Raw genomic sequence first — 8,435 nt, forward strand, 5'->3', positions numbered from 1 at the left:
CACAAGAAAGAGTTCAGAGCAAGTCTGAGGAGTAAAGTGAAAGCAATGGTTCACATCTGTAATCCCAGCACTTTGGGAGGCCAAGGTGGGCGGATCACCTGAGGTCAGGAGTTTAAGGCCAGCCTGGCCAACACGGTGAGACCCCATCTCTGCTAAAAATACAAAAATTGGTGATGTGAGCCTGTAGTGCCAGCTACTTCAGAGGCTGAGGCAGGAGAATCGCTTGAACCTAGGAGGCAGAGGTTGCAGTGAGTGGAGATGGCACCACTGCACTTTTAGCCTGGGGAACAGAGTGAAACTGCACCTCAGAAAAAGAAAAAGGAATAAGGAAGCGTTGCTCCATTGTCAGAGCAGCCCTGAGGGCTGCTGTTGCCCACATTTCTGGTTGTTTTTGATTATATATATGTAGGGTAACTTCTTGATGTTGCCATGGCATTTGTCAACTGTCATGGAACTGGTGGGAATGTAGCAGTGAGGATAAACAGAGGTCACTCTCATTGCCATCTTGGTTTTGGTGGGATTTAGTTGGCTACTTTACTGCAATCTGTTTTATCAGCAAGGTCTTTATGACCTGTTTCTTGGGCTTACCTCCTATCTCACTCATCCTGTGACTTAGAATGCCTTAACTGTCTGGGAATGTAGCCGAGGAGGTCTCAGCCTCATTTTACCCAGCCCCTATTCAAGATGGAGTGGCTCTGTTTCAAATGCCTCTGACACCAAGATTGTTAGGAAGATTTGGTGAGATGACTTACAGAGAGCTGTGTCCAGGGTGACTGGCACCTCCTAAGGGTTTAGTGAGAAGTCAGCCCCCTTTTCTCCTCTCCAGCTTCATTGCCTTTGCCCATGCTCTCAGAGCACCCCCCAACAATGGAAAGCTTTATTTTGTATGGCAGGGAGCTCCCCATAAACAGAAGCATCTCAGCAGAAATTGGACTTCTGAATGTAGAGCATTAATGGTACCAGAAAAGGGGTCCCAATCTAGACGCTAAGAGAGGGTTTTTGGATCTTGTGCAAGGAAGAATTCAGGGCAAGTCCATGGAGTAAAGTGAAAGCAAGTTTATTAAGGAAGTAAGGAATAAAGAATGGCTACTCCATAGGCAGAGCAGCAGCTTGAGCTGCTGGCCTAAGGATACTTACTGTTACTTCTTGATTATATGCTAAACAAGGGGTGGGTTATTCATGAGTTTTCTGGGAAAGGGGAGGGGAACTCCTGGAATTGAGGGCTCCTCCCCCTTTTTAAACCATATATGGTAATTTCCTGATGTTGCATGGCATTTGTAAACTGTCATGGCGCTGGTGGGAGTGTCTTTTAGCATGCTAATACATTATAATTAGTGTATAAAGAGCACTGAGGATGACCAGAGGTAACTCTTTTTGCCATCTTGGTTTCGGCAGGTTTTGGCCAGCTCCTTTACTGCAAGTTGTTTTATTAGCAAGGTCATTATGACCTGTTTCTTGTGCTAACCTCCAGTCTCATCCTGTGACTTAGAATACCTAACTTACTGGGAATTCAGCCCAGTAGGTCTCAGCCTTATTTTACCCAGCCCCTATTCAAGAGGGAGTCACTTTGTTCAAATGTCTCTGACATTAAGAAAAATTGACAAAGATGGCCACCCTTAGTGGCCTGAGGTCCAACTGAGCCACAGGGAGCTACCAGGATACTCCAGGGCAACTGACCACTGGGGAGCCAGGAGCCATGAGGGCAAGACAGCAGTGGAGCTGATGGGTCATGGGGACTCACAGCTTATTCTTCAAGTCCAGAGAGTTTGAAAACATCAAGGATATTTCATAGAGTATCCACTCATATAATCGGAACATGTTAAAGCTTGGAAGAAGGCTCAGACAGGAATGGGTCTAAACCCTTATCCTACAGACTAGGAAACTGAGCCCTCAGGGGATGAGGACTTGCCCAAGGTATTAATCAGGAATCTGAGCAGTTCTTCATAACCAGAGCCAACCTGCAACCTCAACCATGCCAGTTTTAACCTGACAGGCTTCCCTCCAGTGTCTTCAGGCTCCCCAAACACCTCTGATGGAGAGAAGGCCCCATAGTCCATGCTGGGCACTGGCAGCCAGAATTATTCCAGAGCCCATATGTGGGAATGTGAAGAAGCCTTGACTTAACCACCAAGGCCAAGGGCAGGAAAAGACATCAACACCTCCAGGAAGCTATGGCAGAACCACTGTGGGGGTCTCCACAGGGAGTGATTGTGAGGATATGAAGTAGGAAGGTGCTGTGCCAGAAAGTGACAAATCATTTGAGCTGAGATAGTAGTAAGATTTGGTCCAAAGAACAAAGCAAGGGAAATGTTAAGTACCATGTATTGAGTTATTAAGCACTTTCCATATAGTGGACATTGTGCTATATCCTTTAAATATATGGTGTCACTTAATCCTTAAATATCTCTTCCTTAAAGAGGCCAACTATTTCAAATAATTATTCCTATTACTTTTTGTATTAGTTCATTTTCATACTGCTATAAGGACATGTCTGAGACTGGGGACTTTACAAAGAAAAAGAGGTTTAATGGACTCACAGTTCTACATGGCTGGGGAGGCCTCAAATTCATGGCAGAAGGCAAAGGAGGAGCAAAGGCATGTCTTACATGGCAGCAGGCAAGAGGGCATGTGCAGGGGAACTGCTATTTAGTCACTTATTTATTTATTCAGACAGGGTCTCACTCTGTTGCCCAGGCTGGAGTGCAGTGGCATGATCTCGGCTCACTGCAACATCTGCCTCCCAGGTTCGTTATTCTCCCACCTCAGCCTCCCAAGTAGCTGGGAGTATAAGTATGCGCCACCATGCCTGGCTAAGTTTTGTATTTTTAGTAGAGACCAGGTTTCATCATATTGGCCAGGATGATCTCAAACTCCTGACCTCAAGCAATCCACCTGCCTCAGCCTCCCAAAATGCTGGGATTACAGGTATGACCAATTGCACCCAGCTAGAACTTCCCTTTATAAAACCGTAAGATCTCCTAAGACATATTCACTATCACAAAAACAGCATGGGAAAAACCTGCCCCCATGATTCCGTTACCTCCCACCAGGAGGGACCTGGTGGATTATGGGAGCTACGGTTCAAGATGAGATTTGGGTAGGGACACAGCCAAACCATATGGCTCTTCATCTCAGCTCTTAACTCAACTTCTGATTATTATGTTTGTTACTAAAGGCATTTATTTATTCAACACATATTATAAGTTACATACAATCTGTTAGGGCTGAGGATAACTAGTGAGAATACATTTTTTAAAAAAATAAATTGTCCCTGCCATCACAGAGCTCCTAGGCTAGAGGTAAGACAGGTATGTATTAAGTAATTACACAGATGGCACAAACTGGTTTCCTCCTATTGAATCATGAACTCCATGAAGACCGGGACCAAGCTTGTCTTTTTGGGTCAAATGGTATGCTGATGTTTATAGAGATCCCAAAAGCTGATTGTCAAATACGCAGGACTCTTGCCAACCAGTTAAACTTCGGTAGCTTGAAATTGGCCTGAGTGGGAGTATTTACAGCATGAGAATTGGCAAAGGCTACAAATCAGGCATTTTTTCTTCTTTTGCAGAGTGTGGTTTCCCAGCACGGCCTCTTCCCCTCTGCACCAGGCCCACCCACATAAAAAACTTGGTAATACACATCTGATGAATGCTCGCACAATCCAGTGCTTTGAGAGTCATTGCATTATCTCCATGTTTCAAATTAGGAAACTTGAGCTTTAGGGAGTTTAGCAATCTGCACAGTTATTAAATCATGTAGCTTGTGAGTGATGAAGCTGAAATTCAAACTCAGGTTTCTGGCTTCAAAACTGTGCTCTCAACTGTGTGAAGCCCAACCATTTGGAAAAGCACAGTCTTCATGGCTGGAAGGGAGAGAAAGGAGCCTGGTGCCCTGGAAGACTAGGGGCCGCCCTGTGAAGCCAGGCCAGATCAACCTAGGGTGGAGTGTAAGGGAGGGGTTTGTGAGGGTCCATTGTGGAGTCAGATCTGAATCTCCAGAGTTGGGACCAGCCTCCTGAAAAGTGGAGCCAGAAAATGCTTTTGCCTATTGTTGGTCAGCTTTGTTTTCAAAACTATGACCATCCACCTGAGAGGCCTGGAGTCCTTCCCAGGAAGGCATGTTGGAAACCTGTGCTGAGGTGAGGTCAGTGCCACACTGGGAGCTGACTGCTGCAGATGCAACTGTTGGTAGAGCTCCACAGACAGACCTGTTTTTTATCCTAAGACCTTTCCTTAAAAAGCTGATTCACTAAGGGCTCTGTGTGTCTGGGCCAGCCACGGCTTTCATCTCCTCCATAAATCTGAGAGCTCCTGGAAGGAACTCACACCAGACTTTAATTGTCTCTGTAACTCCCAATTTTATGAGCGCTTACCACATAGTAGGCACTTGATCAATGTAATGAATGAGTGAGACAGTATAGCTCAGATGCAGGTAAAACAAAGAACACCTATATTTATTCTGATTTAAATGTAACATAAACTTAATGTAATGTTATTTTGGAAAACATAGATAATTATAAGGAGAAAATTAAAAATTACAACCCAGGCTCGGCGTGGTGGCTCCTTCCTGTAATCCCAGCACTGTGGGAGGTGAAGGTGGGTGGATCACAAGGTCAGGAGTTCAAGACCAGCCTGGCTAAGTCTCTACTAAAAATACAAAAATTAACTGGGCGTGGTGGCAGGCGCCTGTAATCCCAGCTACTTGGGAGACTGAGGCAGAGAATTGCTTGAACCCAGGAGGCAGAGTTTGCAGTGAGCCGAGATCACATCACTGCATTCCGTCTTGGGCAACAGAGCGAGACTCCGTCTCAAAAAAAAAAAAATTACAACCCAGTTACAGAGAAAACCATGCTTAACATTTCATGTATTCTTTAAAAAATATGTGTGTGTGTACACCCATGTATATGTACGTATGTGCACGTGTGTCTATTCTTATTGAATCACATATATACACATTTGAATCTTCTTATTTGCACATAATCCTTTATCAGAAAAAATGTATTGTGTTAACAACATATTACAAAACTTTCATTTTCTAGTCAGTCTCTTTAACATAGCATCATATAGAATTACCAACATGTATTTATTTCACCCCTGATGTTTGACATTTGTGTTGTTGCTTATTTTCTATTCTTATAAATAATACAACAATCAAGATTTTTCAACATTAATAATTGTCCAGATGTCTGTTGTTTTTTTTCGTTTTATTATGAGTCCCTAGAAGTAGAATTAGGGGCTCAGAGGGTAAGAAGTTTGTAAAGGAATATATAAGGCTAAGTTGAATTACAGGAAATTTGTTCCGGGAACTTCAAGAGTGAGGGATATTAGCATTTTTTTACCTTTGGGAATTTGCTAGGTAAGCAATGTGTTTCTTTGACTGCTAGTGGGGGAAATGCTTTTTTCATTTATTCATGAACTATTCACATTTTCTCTTGCTGTCTTTTGTGCCCGTGGGAGCCAAGGATGTAGACCTCAAGCATTGACTTTGGAGAGGGCCTTGGTCGCTGAGCCTGGACAGTCTGCCCTGAGCTGCTGGGGCTCAGCACCCTGCCTCATGCTGCCTGTTCCAGGGAGGCAGATCATTGCAGCAGCATGGAACTTCACCTGGCAGAGTGGGCAGGCAGATTCCAGAAAAATGTGGCACAGCACAAAGATTTCTGGGAAAAGCCACAGCCCACCTGGCTAGAACCTGAGGCTGACTTGGCACCCCACCACCTCCTTTCCTCCGTGGGAGGCTTGGATGGGGCAGGAGAAGGGGAGCCTTGAAGAAGAGGCAGCCTTACACTCTGGCTGGCTCAGGGAGCTGCCTCCCAGCTCACTTGGCTCCCATGAAGCCTGTTTTCCTTAGTGCTGATGGCTTCCTCGTGAGGAAGGAAGGAGAAGAGAAGATGAAAAAATGTGGAAGAGAAGGAAGAGATTCTTGCTTCTGGGGCCTGGATTAAGGAAGGACCTAGGAGCATTCTAGATTCTCCTTCAGAATTGATACTAAAAGAGCCAGCCGATGAGTCTCTGGATCACAAAGATGCAGGTTTTTAGTTTTCTTTTATCCATGGATGAGACTAAGAGCTGGGGCTCTTGAGCCAAACTGCCTGTGTTCCAGTCACCATCTGCCACTTACTATCCAGGTGACAGTGACATCACTTCCTTCAGCCTCCAGGAGCTGAACACAATGTGTGGAGCACATAGGAGGCATGTAGGAAGGCTTCAATCACTGTTAGCTGTTCCAGAAGATTTAGTGAACATCTTCTCACATGCAGCATTTAGCTGCCAGAAATTGTGGATGTGGTATAATAAAAACTGTACAGTTGGCAAAATGGCCTAGGATTGAGCAACTGAGTTTTGGTCATTTTAAACATCCAGCATCACATTGGCTCATATGGCACAGGGGATATTAACTAATAAATGGAATGTCTTTAAAAGTTCTTTAAAAATCCTTAGCAAAATTGATCCAATTTTCTAATATCTTATGTAAAAGCTGCACATATAATTGTTGAAACAAAAAGAAAGACAGTATCTTAGCTCTGCTTCAGTCACCAACCCCTCGCCAAAAATATGTGAGCTGTAACCATTTGCGTTGGTTTCCAATTGCTGCTGCAACAACCACAAATGTAGTGCCTTAAAACAGCATGAACTTATTAGCTTACAGTCCTAGGGGTCAGGCATGCTCAATGGAACTCCATGGGCAAACATCAAGGTGTCAGCAGGGCTACCCTCCTTCTGGAGGCCTTGGGGAAATTTTGATTCCTTTCCAGTTTCTAGAAGCTGCTTACACTCCTTGGCTGGTGGCCCTTCCTCCATTCTCAAAGTCAGCAATCACATCTTTCTGACATCTGCTTCCATTCTCACATCTACTTTACTGGCTCTTCTGCCTCCTTCTTCGAACACTTTAGAACCCTTGTGATTACTTTGGTCCTACTGGGATAATTCAGGTCAGTCTCCCTGTCTTCAAATCCTTAACCTGACCTAGAAAGGTGGCTCAGGCCTGTAATCCCAGCCCTTTGGGAGGCTGAGATGGGTGGATCATGAGGTCAGGAGATTGAGACCATCCTGGCTAACACGGTGAAACCCTATCTCTACTAAAAGCTACAAAAAATTAGCAGGGTGTGGTGGCAGGTGCCTATAGTCCCAGCTACTTGGGAGGCTGAGACAGGAAAATGGTGTGAACCTGGGAGGCGGAGCCTACAGTGAGCCAAGATCACACCACTGCACTCCAACCCGGGTGACAGAGCGAGACTCTATCTCAAAGAAAAAAAAACAAAAAAACCCAAATTCCTTAACCTAATAACACCTGCAAAGTCCCTTTTTCATGTAAAGTAACATATTCACAGGTTCTGGGGATTAGGTCATGAACATCTTTAGGGGCCATTACTTTACTTTGTCATACTATTATGTTTTAACACATATATATTGAGTGCCTACATTTTGCCAGGTGCAATGTCTTCCTCTGAGTGGAATAAGATTTAAGCCTGTTTTCTGAAGGAATTCACAGGCTAGCACCAATGACAAACAGGTAAACAAATAGGCAAGCTATGGAATTGGAGGGGCAAAGATGTAATTGTATGTAAAGAAACAAGGAACAAAAGGATGAGAGAAAGAGACCTGGGAGAGAAGTAAGTTCCAAGTAGAGAAAGCAGAAGCATAAAGATTGGAAGATGCCTGTTAAATGCCATGTGAGGGAATGTAGCTTAGAGCATGTAGATACTGTTATATATAATGCTGAGTCAGGGGCAGGAGTTGCTCTGAGAAAAGAACTTAGAGAAGAAGGAGGAAATGAGGTCATAGAGCATATTATATGGCACAGGAAAGAGCTTGGACTTTATCTACTAGGTGATGGAGAGAAGATGGAAGGTTGAGAGCATGGTGTGACACTGTGAGATTTCCAGTTGGCAATGATAGAATGGACCCTGAGTTGTAAAGGGTGACACTGCACAAGAGACTAGCTCATTGACTGCCTTCCATCCATTCACTCATGCATTCAACTATCTACACATTCATTCTTTAATTTGTCATCTATCCATCTGACTCTCCATCCATCTATTCTTTAAAAGCCTATGCCCCTACATATATTCTAGCATTCCTCTGTTTCCATCACATAGTTATTGCACTTTTTATTAGTGATTTTTTAAATTACTTGCAATCTGTTTCCAAGCCATGAGTCTCACATTTGTTTTGAACTGTTTCAACATTTGAATGAACTCAGTGTTCATCATTAGCCTATTTCTGGTGTTCTCTCCACCTCTATGTCCTGTGCTGACAGTTGTCTTTCCTGTGTTCCTGGGGTAAGAGATATGAGGAGCTAAGAATGTTCACAAGGCTGCAGCAGAGCCAGCCTTGTGAGAGATGTCAAGTCTTAGGTTGAGCTACCCAAGAATCAGACTCTAACACAGGGATATGTGGACATAGTTTACTTAGGAAATGATCTCAGGAAGCACC

The sequence above is a fragment of the Colobus angolensis genome, unplaced genomic scaffold (assembly GCF_000951035.1).
Source record: "Colobus angolensis palliatus isolate OR3802 unplaced genomic scaffold, Cang.pa_1.0 Scaffold17, whole genome shotgun sequence".
Taxonomy (NCBI): Eukaryota; Metazoa; Chordata; class Mammalia; order Primates; family Cercopithecidae; genus Colobus; species Colobus angolensis.